The sequence below is a fragment of the Colobus angolensis genome, unplaced genomic scaffold (assembly GCF_000951035.1).
Source record: "Colobus angolensis palliatus isolate OR3802 unplaced genomic scaffold, Cang.pa_1.0 Scaffold229, whole genome shotgun sequence".
NCBI lineage: Eukaryota > Metazoa > Chordata > Mammalia > Primates > Cercopithecidae > Colobus > Colobus angolensis.
This window is the reverse complement of record NW_012115477.1, coordinates 66,556-78,536: the sequence shown is the minus strand read 5'-3', so window position 1 is coordinate 78,536 and position 11,981 is coordinate 66,556.

Below are 11,981 nucleotides of genomic sequence, written 5' to 3'. Positions count from 1 at the left end.
CACTGCATGAGTTACTCTTTCTCCATTGCAATTCGTCTAGATAAATCAGGTCTGTCTAGGCAGCGGGCTAGGTGAACCCATTGGGAGGTTACACTGATGAGTGAAAGTTTCAGTTAAAACATTGCCAAGTGTCTCTTGGAGCAGGATAATATCATCTCTTTCAATAACTTGTTTTTATTCTCTCTTTAGAAACAGTTCTTTGGATGGAAGAAGAAAGTTATCAATAGTTCTAGCTACATGGTGGGATCACATGTGATTTCCATTTGTTTGATGAGACTTTTCCATGTTTTAAAACTTGTCAGTATAAAAATGTGGGGGTTTTTGTAATTAAAAAGAAACCTACCAGATATTACAATTATAATTAACGTTGTTGTTAGGTTTTGTTTTTTTTTTTTCCCCCAAATGAGTGTTTTATTATCAGTCATTCTGGGCAAGGGTTTTGAGGAGGAAATTTGCCAAGACTCTAGTGATTCTCACACTTTAATATGCATAGAAACCACCTGGGATGTCATTAAAATGCAGTTTCTGATCCAGTAAGTTTGGGGTGGGGCCTGAAATCCTGAATTAATCTTATAAACTCCTTGGCAAAGCTATTGCTGCTGGTCTGATAACCACACTTGGAATAATACTGCTCTGACCCGTGGTTTCAAACTTTAGCTGGCACCAAAATCACCTGGAGGGCTTGCTGAAGTGCAGTTTGCTACTCTCCCACCTGCCCACCCCATGTCTGATTGAGTACATCTGGAGTTGGGCTTGATAATTTGCATTTCTAAACAGGTTTCCATGTGACATTGATGCTGCTTCAGGAACCTCATTGTGGCCACTGATCTAGAGCCCTGTTAATCAAAGGTTTGTTTCTGGACCACACCAGCATCACTTGGAAGCTTGTTAGAACTACAGAATCTTAGACCCCACTCAGACCTACGAGAGTAGAATTTTAGAAGCGCTACTTAGTCTCTTTGTGCCTCAGAATCAACAACTCAGCTTTAGCTTGTTAGAATCAACTGTGAGGCCGAGACGGGTGGATCACAGGTCAGGAGATCGAGACCATCCTGGCTAACATGGTGAAACCCCGTCTCTACTAAAAAAAATACAAAAAACTAGCCGGGCGAGGTGGCGGGCGCCTGTAGTCCCAGCTACTCGGGAGGCTGAGGCAGGAGAATGGCGTCAACCCGGGAGGCGGAGCTTGCAGTGAGCTGAGATCCCGCCACTGCACTCCAGCCTGGGCCACAGAGCGAGACCCCGTCTCAAAAAAAAAGAAACTGTGGAACATTTCTGTTCACAGCTCCAAACTGAACCTCAGAACAGCTCCATTGGAATCTCTGGGGCTAGGGCCAAGGCATCATTAGTGTCTAAAGCTCCCCAAGGGATTCCAGTGTACAGTCATGTTTGAGAACCACACTGTAGATGGAACTGAAAAATCCAGAGAGAGTAATCTTGTTTCCCAACAGAAGGAGACTTGGAGGGCTAATTTTCCCTGTTGCCATCCTATTAGACAGTAAGTCATCAGCCACTGGACCAACAGCAAACACTTGGGGCTCAAGCATTAAATTGCTTTGATTCATGGGATTTTAGCAGCCTGCATACACATTTCAGCTTTGTTGTTTGGCCTTACTTTGTTCTAGCTTTGTTACACACCAACTGGAGCTAACCTCTCCTGTATTCTGCCATCTCTGGGCTAAGACCTTAGAAATATAGCCCCTGGGTCATTAGCTTATTTCCCCACCTCACTTTCCTTCAAAAGGTATATTCTCTATCAGATTTTAATGGGAACAGAAAGCTCTCCTGCATGGATAGGATATGTCAGGATATAGATTAAGCTATTTTAGAGAGAGAAATAGTACATAATTTTACAGATATGAGATGATATTTGCAATGCATTAAATAGAACAAAATACTGTTCTTGAGCACATATTGGTCATTTTCCCTAAAAGCACAGATAGGTTTTGTTTGGGCATGTGAACTGGAATATTTGCCATTATAAGCCTGTCCTAATATTCTCCAGCTTTAAAATATTTCCTAGGCAAGCCAAGTGTTTGTGGTTGATGGTTGATTTTGGAAGAAGTCATGTATTATTCACCTATGAAGAAGTGTTACATTGTTATTTCCAAGGGTTATAAAGGCTACATTTAATTCTGGATAATGTTGAAAAGCTGAGCTACCTTTCTGCATACAAACCAAAGGAATTTCTGCATGGATAAGAGCTGTGATCTATTTTGTTTTGGCAAGAACAGCATAGTTGATGAAGAGAATTGAATTTATTCCAAATACCTTCCTCAGAGATGAGAAATATGTTTGAAATGTTTGCTTCCTTTATACCTCTGTCAACTTTTTAATTTATTTAAATTTTTTTGATTCACCTTCTACTACCTGTCAGGCTAATGATTCCTGTAAGCTGACACTCGTCTGAATTCATAAGTTCCTTTCACTCTTCCTACATTTCCTTCCCTAGTAAGGCACCTGTTGACCTTGCTGCCTGCCTGATTCCACAGAGGAGACTACTCCCAGCACCTTCTCAGGCATCTCTTTCAGACTGTGTGTTGTCCCTGTCAAGAGGTTCTCTATCTCTATCCTTGTGCCATCTCCCCTGAGGACAGCAAGCACAATACATGCAGTTTCAGATATGCTTCAATTTGCCTTCTCATTCTAGTGGAAAACAAAATTCCCATCATAAACATTATTGAGAAAGTTATTGAATAAACAAACCATAAACTATGGCGTTTTTATTACATGGAAAACTTACAAACAAACGTCCTTAAGGAATCCTTCATTCCTCCATAAATGTTACTAAATGTTCAACAACTATCTTTGGGGATAGAGGTGAGAGGCTTGATTTGTAGCATTTGCTAATTTCAGTGGCATAAAGATTCCTATCATGAGTGACTTCAAGCTGTTGGGTAGAGATGTGCACAATACACTCTCGCAGGTTATTGTGAGTCAGACCAGGCCCAGCACCCAAAATATTAGGTGCCAAAACATTTGTGATATTTTGGGCTTCCAGATCTCATTTTCCTTTCATTTTCAAGTGACTTGGAGACTTACTAGTCAGAAGATGTCTCAAAGATACATATTTCCCTAGCAGATAATGTCTTTGTAATCTCCTGTGTAACTGTTTTTCAGGATGGTTTTAGAATCATCTCAGGAATCTCCAGTACAGTGTACTTTTTCATCTGACCAGCATTTTCAAATTCCTGTAAAACTCAGGGTGAAAAACAAAACAGCTCAGTTATAATCCAATAGTATATTCAGGAATCAAGGTGTAGAGCCTAAACCATAAGTCGTAGAGCATGAGAATGTTTAGAGCGGATTTAAAAGCCATCTAAAGTTGTGTTTCCTAAAAAAATTTAGTTCATGTATGTCCATGGCTAGTGAAAATAAAATGGAATGGCCTCCCAGACATGTTATGGCTTCTACCTCCTAGTTGAAATAATAAAATCTGTGAATATTGCCAACAATTGAGATTCTACCAATTTTTAGTCTGTATTGTTATAAGAAGAATATTTTTGTTTTCAAAAATCTATTAAAATGCTCAATATAATTTGAAAAATTTATATGCCCTACTCTTTTCAATCTCAAGATTCTAAAATACTTGGCAAGGGAAAAAGCAATGTGACAGATCCCCTATTGTACCTCTGCCTCTCATTGAGAAACTCTGATCTAAAGACTGAGCAACCTGCCAGAGGCCATCTAATAAAACAACTGGTGGTAAGATGGGAGAGTTCCCTGGTCCACCTCACAGGACATGTGACAGCGATGTGGCTCTCTGTTTGACTGCTGCAAGCTCAAACCCCTTATGGGAGGGGGAGCACAAAGATGGGCTGGTGTGGGAACTAGGGTGAGCGCTTTTGGGCTTTGGCCCCACAGCAGAATTTGGGCTGGGTGCCTGTGACTGTTGAAGCCCCAGTGTTAACATTTGCTCTTTTAGCTCTGCAATCCACAGACAGCTTAAGTGTTAAACAACTGAGTGGAACCCCCTTGGTACCCAGGTTCTTGTCCAGCATCCAGGAAGGATCAGGTCATACACAGATTTAAAGGATGAATGCAGGGGTTTTATTGAGTGGTAGAGGTGGCTCTCAGTGGGATGGATGAGGTGCTGGAAGGGGAATGCAGTGGGAAGATGATCATTCCCTGGAGTTTGGTTGTCCAGTGGCCGATCTCCTCTCTGATTGTCCCCAGCCAAACTCCTCTCGGTGTTCATATGCTCCTCCTGTACTCTCCTTCTCTGCCGTGTTGTTCTGCCATTCATCTGCTCATCTGCCTCTGGAGCTTGGGGTTCAGGGTTTATATGGGTACAAGATCAGGGGTGTGGCAGGCCAGAAGGCAACTTTTTGGGTGAAAAAACAAGAATGCCTGTTTTCATTTAGGACTGTGGCTTTCCAGGCTTGACGGTAGGCCTTTCCTGGTAGCATTCTTCTACTCAGTATTTCCCTCTCTCCTGTGCATATCAGTAGGGACTACAATTTTTTAATTATAGAAACAAATATACTACTACCTTTCTGATTAGACTTCATATTAAAAGCCTTATGTATGTGTTTTATATATTTCATCCTTCTGAATGCCAAAGTCCTTTGGAAACCAGTTCAGTAAGTTGGAATGTAAAGCATTTAACTTGAAGTTTTCATATGTTTTAATACAATGTTTATCTCCAGGTAAATCTCTGTGAATAACCCATACAAATGCATAGAAAACTAAACACATTAGATATTGTATGGACTATATTTTATGTTTCTTAGGCTAACATTAAATGTACATCAAATTATCTGGCCTCAGAGTAAATAGGTATATTTCCTGTAGCAGGGTACTATGGAAATCCTATGTTAGCACTAAAATATTACATAGCAAAATGCAAACCTGCTCCTTGTTAATTTAATAGCATTGTTTGCATCTCTCAAGATACTTTGGGGATACCAACTGTATGAAGTTAACTGGACACAATTATTTAAAGTAATCTACTAATTTTGGTTATATAAGTATATTGGAAATAACAAAGAAGCAATATATATATGCTATTTCACAAACCTAGACTTCGCCATTATTTTGTGTATTGGTGTTAGAACATGTGGAATGTGAATTGCTATAAATTTTACTAAAGAAAGTACAGAAGTGAGGCAACCATCCTAATTGTTTTATGTGTTTTAAGGTGTTGCTAATGCTTTCCTAGATGTTAATTTTTCATTACATTGTTGTGGTTATGTTATGACATCCTTGCTAGTAAGGGGTAAGCTTAGCAATATTTATACGTAGCTTCTTAATGATTGTATTCCAGTTCTGGTTAGTCTTGCCTTACTATGGATGGCTTCTCTATGAGCATAAGGATGGTAGAATTTCAGAGTAACATTTCAGGGGCAAATTAATGCCTACAGGATTTGTATATTTCTTACTGAAATAATTCTCAATCTTTTACCAGTCCAGTTTCTAACAACTTAAGTCATGTGAAATCCTTATATTTATATGAATATAAATTTTTAGTGTCCTTCCTTCAGAGTTTGATAAACCTGACTTTGAATTATAGCTCTATCACTTTCTCACTGTGAACTTTTGGCAAATTGTGTTTCATCTATAAACCAACCTCAGCTTTTTTTTTGGAAAACTGGACAAACACTATGGGGTTTGTTGTGAGAATTACATGTGAAAATGAGCATAGTCCTGGCACTATGCATATATAACTCATCACATGCTATGCACATATAGGCATAACTACATATAGACATGCATGTGTATCAATAAATAGAGATAGAAATAACCCTATATGCATATAAAACTTAAGCCTTTTGCATAGTCCTTGCACAAATTGTCACATTTTGCTACGAATCTTTGGAAACTTACAGCCTCAATGTCACCAGAGATGAGAGGCACTGCTGTAAACAAGGAGAATACATTCTTTCATGACCAGAAAAGAATTCCTATTGTCTGTGGGTGGACATGACAATCTTTTATAGGACAGGGACTTTATAAGAGGTTGGTTCCAGCAAGCCTGTTTCATAGATTCTTATGTGGAAATGTCCAGTGATCAAATGAACTAAGTAGAACTATAGAATGAGAACTGGAGGAGTAGTCAGTATCACCTTGCCAACCCCTTTATTGACACAGTGGCAGGCAGAAACCCAGAAAACTAGAAACATGACATTTGAGGTTTCACACACTAAAAGTGAGCACAGAATTACTTGCCATTTCATGTTGACGATTCTGGAAAACTCATTTCTTGTTAGGACTTGCATGATCTTAGCTCAAGAACATTTTGAACACAATGCCAACCATCCAGCTTGGGGACAAATGGAACAAGCTTCTCAAGAACTATCTAAATATTCAATTGGAAACTGGGAAACAACAGGAGAATAGTTAATCACTTTTTTTCACATGTTATATATGATGGTAGATTAATTAGTGTGAACCCTGTGTGGGTAGGAACAGTATATAATTTAGCTCTGAACCTTGGCCAATAGGAGACATCTAATAAATTTATGTTGTAAAGCATCTAGAATACCATAGGTTCCCAATTAATGTGCAGAGCAATTAGTACATGCTAGATAAATGTTGAATTAAATTTGGAGGTTGTAGGCATACCAGGCCACTGAACACTATGGTAATGATTTCTGTATCATCCATATTTACAAATTCTCTAACATGAGAACAAAGAAGAGAAACAATGAATAGGGTAAGGAAAAAAAATTATCCCCGTCTTACTCCTTTAAAGTACAAGTTACATACAAATGCAGAACATAGAAATAACATAAGCAAAGAAATCACATTTGGAACATAATTAAAGAAAAGTCCATTTGTAATGTGTTTGTGTTTAAAAGTTTTATTCTTGGCAAAACAAACTCTTGCTTGAAAGATAAAAGACTGATTTTACAAATGGCTTCAAATGCAATTACTTTCTGCAGAGCAATTAGTTACCAATAGCATTTTAATGGAATAATATAAATGAACAAAGAATATATTAACCTGACTCTCCTGAATTCCAGTATGAGTGCAAATGAATGGAAAAGATACTTTTATGAATACTTTTAGATTTTTAAATTCAGAAAGTGTTGTAGTTAGCTTGGTACATGAAGGATCAAAAATGTATCTGGGCCAGATGTGATGACTCACCCCTGTAATCTCAGCACTTTGAAAGGCTGAGGTGGGAGGATTGCTTGAGGCCAGGAATTCAAGACCAGCCTGGGCAATATAGCAAGACCACCCTGTCTCTAAAATTTAAAAAATAAAAGAAAAATGTATCTGAATTTACATATCCTTGGTCAAGCATTTATTCATTGCTTCTACACACATTCACTGAGAGCCTAAAATATGCCAGGTATAGCAAGCAATCGTTACTTAGGGACTGGACAACACTTTAAAGGGCTTCGAGCATCAGAAATCCAAATTTTAAAAATGTTCTCTTAACATTTTGCATCTTTTTGTCCTTGGTACTTGTGTGGACATAATTGCCTTTGATATGCCAAGGTGCAAGAGTGATAAATTAGCCCAACTAGGGCACATCTTGCAATGATGTACTTTACGTTCTATCAGCTGTTTGGGTAACTCTGATATATTTGCTGCATTTTCAATTACATATACTTTTTCTTCCTCATCTTGGTTGTAGTCTTAAGGTCTGTATCCTGGAGATAATACATTTCATTTGTTTCATACATTATATAGAATTACAGTAGGTGTCTCCTAGGTTTTTTGTTGGCTTTGTGTGATGCTTAGCTTCTCAAATGGAATAGATAACATAAACCCTAATAAGCCCTTGCAAAGATGTTAGCACTAAACAGTAGATATCAAGGTTCCCATTACTTTGAGCCCTTCTAAGAATTTCAGATACTTTTTATGTTTTCTAGGTGAGCTGAGAAACCTCGAGTGTTAGAAGATTTGAGGTGTGGCCCTTTCAGAGAGAAAATTTTGAAAATCTAGGTTGATGTTCCCAAAAGCTCCTAACATCAAAATACAGGCTTGACCTATGCTGTGATAGCAAAACTCTACAATTATCAAGTCCACTTCTTCAAAGGAATACATGTAGAAATATTAATTGTCACAAGAAGGTGAACAATCTTTTATAATATAAACAATAAAGATAAGCTGTTAAGTACTCGTGATGCATTGGTCCATACCTTTATGAAGGAATCCATAATTTTGAACAATGTTAGACTTTGGGGGGCCAGGGACATTACATAGCAGCACATACATAAGCTCATTGTAGCTAAAATATGCTAAATATTATATAAGCTTACGTAAGCTAAGTTTTCAGGTGAAATTTAGTAGATAGCTTGTATGGTGAGTAGAAGGTGAGACACCTAGACGGAGGTGGAGGATAGGCCAGGAAAAAGAATTTTAAAAAATTATTGGACTACAACTTAGAGTATTACATTTTACCCAGTAATGTACATGTATGCCTCATACTTATCTGTATAGCTAAAGCAAAAGTAATGATGTTTATTCTGTGTGGGATGCTTTCTGGTGTTTTCAATTCTATTGCATAACATTAAATAAACACTGCATTCATTATAGAGATTTCACAAAAAGATAGTGGTCATAAACTACAGTTGGAAAGGCACTGAACTTGAAGGAGGTAGTGGGGACAAGGCTGGACAAGTGTAAGGGGGAAGGACAGTCAGTCTAGGGCAAATAGGATGAGGCTTGTGAGGCAATTTAAGTAGGTACTTAACAACTTCTTAACATATCAACGCTTTACTTGTGACCTGCGAGTGAGTGCCTCCTTAAATTTTCCTCCTTTGCAACTCACTCCATGCCATAATCTCAGCTCTGAAGACGTTCCTTATAGGGACACACCCATTTCATTCTGGCAGAAAAATGACATCAGAACCAGGAAGCTAAGTGAGTTCAAAAAGAAAAATAGAGCAAAGATTTTCAGGGCAAACAGCAGGTCGAAAAATATCACCCAATAAACCACAGTTTGCAGCAGAATATTCCAGGGGTCAGATCCAAGTTAGAAAAGTCCAAGCAAAGAGGAGAGCTACAAAAACAAGAGGCTTAACCTAGAAAGGCTGGATGTTGCCAATGCCAGTGATCTTCTGGCTGAGACGAAGCACTTCTGTTCCAGGGGCAGTAGTTTGGTTAGAGATTATGTTTTGTTCTATGTATTCCGAAACCCTAATAACAATGGCTTAAATAGAGACTTATTTTTGTCAAGTAGCATCAAGTCTAGGGGTGGACAGTCCAAGGCTGGTACAGCTGCTTTAGGGACCCTATCAAGGACTCAGGCTTCTCGTTCCATCATTCTTAGCATGGACCTTCGTCATCACAGATGCAACTTAGCCACACCACCCCTAGTTTCACACATTCCAATAGTGGAAAGAGGAATAATAAGAGGAGGAAGAAAAGGAGAAAGCAACACGAAGGAGAGTGAATAGCATCAAGTCTAGGGGTGGACAGTCCAAGGCTGGTACAGCTGCTTTAGGGACCCTATCAAGGACTCAGGCTTCTTGTTCCATCATTCTTAGCATGGACCTTCGTCATCACAGATGCAACTTAGCCACACCACCCCTAGTTTCACACATTCCAATAGTGGAAAGAGGAATAATAAGAGGAGGAAGAAAAGGAGAAAGCAACACGAAGGAGAGTGAAAAGAATACTTTCCTAGAAATCCTCAGCTGAATGCAGAAATCATCTTAGGTCTTATTGGTCAGAATTATGTCATATGGCCATTCCTAGCTGCAAATAAGGATGAAGGATATTGTTTTTTAAACTGGGTACATTGCTGTCTCCCTCCCCTCACTAAATGCTGGAATTCTGGTAGTAAAAAAGGAAGAATGGATATGTAACTTGTATTATTGGCCATATACAAGAGGAACTAATCCCAGAATGACCAACCCATGCAGAGCAGTTAATTGAGAGAACCTGCTAGTGGAGGAAATAGGTGTTTGCATTCCCATTTTACACCCAAGAATGCTGAGGCTCAGAGGGTAAGCAAAGGGCAGGGCTCAGATAGAAACTCCAGTCTGACATTAAAGCCAGGTTTTGTTGTTTTTTTTTTTTTTTTGACTCCATGATACTCTCCAAGGGTAAGTCAGCATATATTAGTTCCTCTCTCCCAAGTTGTTATCTGCTGACTCATTTGGCCAAATTTTCTTTTCAGAATAAGAGAGAAAAACATCCATAAGTCTGTAGCTAACAGAGAGAGAGGAGGGCATCATGTTGGGAAAAATGAGACTCATCAGATTAATTATCCTGAAACTTAGATTCTAGAGAAAAGGGAGGCAAGAAAGAATGTCCCAGTGTTGCCACCTTTCGGGAGGTTAAGGAACCAGTGGGTCTGCTTCAGACTATTTGGGGAAGTTCAGTGCCAACCCCTGGGCAGCAGCGTTTCTCCTATGTGATCCATGGATTAGGTAGATCAGAACCACCTGGTGTCTTCTACAAAATGCAGATGCTAGACAAACAGTCCTGGCATAGAAAATCAGAACCTCTGGGGACGGGGCCTGGGAATGTGAATTCTAACAACATCCTCAGGTTAATTATGATGCACAATACACTTTGGGGTCCATTGATATTAATTATCAATAGCATTTATTGAGCACCTATTTCAATAAGCACTGGATCAGACACATATAGAAACTGTTTCATCCCAACACCCTTGCAAGATCCATTGTCTTATTTACTATTGTGTTCAGGCTCAAAGAGATTAAGTGTCTTTTCAAACTCAGTTGGTTCTTAAGTGGCACTGGGGATTCTTTCTGGAGTTTATTTCATTCATCTTTCTTCTGGGCACCAGACTCATGAGAATAGGGGAGCATTCTATATTGTTTTATGTAGAGAACCCACTTAAACAAAGTTCCTAGGTCCATAAGAGAGTTGAGTGTGTAGCTAAGGAGGAAGACACACAGACAGATACTGCAGTGGTGTGAGTTGAGGCAAGAGAATTACAGATGGAAACATCTCTCTCAAATGTCCATATTCTAACTTTGGAGTTAGGGTTTCTCAGCTTTGGCATAATAGAGATTTGGAGCTAATTCATTATTGTGGTGGGGGCGGGGTGGGGGGCTGTCTTGCCCATTGTTTAACAGCATCTCTGGCCTCTCCTTACCAGATTCCAGTAGCCATCTTCCCTTTCTTCACTGGTTATAACAACCAAAAATGTTTCCAATCATTGCAGATGACTTCTGGGGGCAAAATGGTCTCTGGTGGGGAACTACTGGGTTGAAGTATAAACTCTGGTAAAATCCCATCCTGGTGGCTTCACTGATAGAAAATTCTACTTATGCCCAGAGGCAGGAAGCAAGGCCATGTGAGAGCGAGGGGAGACCTGCCAGTATATTGGGGTCTGCTTGACTCCAGCCCTGAGGGTGCATGGTGAAGTAGGCCCTCTTCCTTTATTTGGGAAGGCTAACAACAGGGAAGGGAGAAGAGCAGGAAAACAACAGATATGCCAGAAATCTGCCTTGGAATATGGGCTGAAATGGCAACAAAGAGGGCAGCAAAAGACCCAGCAGAGAGCTTGCATTTGGCTTGGATATTGTCTTGTCTTTTCTGGGAGTGACTTTTTTTCCTCAACAGAACCATTTCATCTGAGTCGGGAAAGCACTAAATAATTAAGCGAATCTGTTTGTGAATGTGGTTCAAAGAAGCCTCCAGAAATGGTGGTTCTGTAATTCTAAAGCAGTAAAGCCAAGCACAAAAGCAAACCCTCATCAGTATAATGCACTGAATGAGGGGCTGGGAAAGGACTGACTTTAATTATTCATCCTCAACATCTGGAAGGTCAATTTGGCTTTTAGAATTTGATTATATTTAGGATTAGGGTACATTTTGTTGTCAAATGTTTCTAAGGCTACAACAGGGACAATGACTTACAAATGGGTCCATATTTCTTACATATTCCCTCTCCCCAAACCAGGTTTCCACATCTTTCCTTTTTTCCATTTTTTCATTTATCTTTTATTTTTTTTTTTTGCCTTCGATCCTTGACCTCCCACTCTCTTTGTTCTTGTGATTTTCCACACTTGTTTTCACTGTTCCTCACTGGGGACTTTGTACTGACC